We start from the raw sequence: 1471 nt of genomic DNA on the forward strand, positions 1-1471 counted from the left end.
ATAAAGTCACAAACCTGTTTTTATACATCTGAATCCTAAAAGCTGTGAATTTGTTCTGAGTTCTGATGAAGCTGAGAAACAAGAAGCTTTCATCCTTCTGATCGGGTCTGAACACGAGGAAGTGAGTTTCCTCTGAGCGCCTCTTCTGAGTACTTCTGAGTACACGTGTTAGCAGAACGATGTGGACGGAAAAGAGAAGAAGCAGAAGAAGAAGCATCCTTTCTAAGAATGAGTGTGCATGAATGTGGAAGCGCCAGATGGATATAAAGACAGGACCGATCAGAGAGGAGCACAGCAGGACTCAACATCCAGCAGCAGAACATCCAGCAGGAGAACATCCAGCAGAACATCCAGCAGAACATCCAGCAGCAGAACATCCAGCAGAACATCCAGGAGAACATCTGAACCATGAAGACTCTGCTGCCTCTCCTCACTCTGCTCGTCCTCCTGACTCTCAGCTCCTCCAGTCAGTTCCTCTGCTTTACCTTCATTAACCGTGAGTCTGACCTGATTATTGGTTATTGATCGCTGATCGCTGACTCTGTGTGTCTGCAGGTGTGCTCGGTCCAAGTGAGGCTCTGAAGGACGGATGCTGTGAGGGCCACACCAGGTTTCCTGTTCCTAAAAACAAAATCAGATGCGTGGTGATGAGCAACTGCAAGACCAAAGCTGTGATGTGAGTATTACTGCTACTACTATGCCTAGTACTGCTAGTACTACTACTAGTACTACTACTAGTACTGCTAGTACTACTAGTACTGCTAGTCCTGCTAGTACTCCTGCTGCTGCTCCCTCATGTCGCAGGAGGAACATGAATGAAACGTGTTTTTAACCATCGACTGCCCAGCAGCAGGAACTAAAGTGATTAAAACATGAAGCTGTTCTCCTCGTTATCTAGAAGATGATTTTATAGGACACGTACTTCATCACCGTGATGACGAACATCAGTTTTGACAAACTAAACTTTTCTTCAGTAGTTGTTGTTTTTACAGTCCAGCACGTTTCATGATTTATGATCTGCAGCATAAACACCAGATTTTATTCATGAAAACTAAGATGTTTGTTCATTTAAAGGGAATTTAAACTGTTGGAACTTCAATTATAAATGTCATGTTTCTGTTTCCTGGGCTAGTCTGGGNAGAGACACAAACTAATCAGTCAGAGCTGTAAACATCAATCAGCGATCGATCAATCGATCAATCACAACATGTGACTGTAGGAACAGAGTCCACTGAGCATGCTCAGTACAGACCTCCGCTGCCTCCTTACAGGTGCACCTGTGACCTGCTGCTCTCTGATTGGCTGTTCAGGAGGTCAGACCAGGTGTGACTGACTTTACTTTGTCTTTATGTCGAGGCTGCGACGGGTCATGAAGGTAAAACCAGCGGCAGCAGCTTCAACACAAACTCCGTCTGCACGTTTCCTTTGAACAACGAGAGAATTCCTCATAAATCACTGATCAAGAGTCAGT

At 44.9% G+C, this 1471-nt stretch overlaps 1 long non-coding RNA gene across 1 annotated transcript; it reads left to right on the forward strand.

Moving 5' to 3' along the window:
* The first annotated feature begins 321 nt into the window (after positions 1 to 321).
* LOC103361884 (uncharacterized) lies at positions 322 to 780 on the forward strand. Its single transcript, XR_520428.1, has 3 exons — positions 322 to 466; positions 556 to 725; positions 766 to 780. It is a non-coding gene; the product is annotated as an uncharacterized LOC103361884 (long non-coding RNA).
* Positions 781 to 1471: the final 691 nt, after the last annotated feature.

The sequence above is a fragment of the Stegastes partitus genome, unplaced genomic scaffold (genome assembly GCF_000690725.1).
Source record: "Stegastes partitus isolate 25-593 unplaced genomic scaffold, Stegastes_partitus-1.0.2 Scaffold540, whole genome shotgun sequence".
NCBI lineage: Eukaryota > Metazoa > Chordata > Actinopteri > Pomacentridae > Stegastes > Stegastes partitus.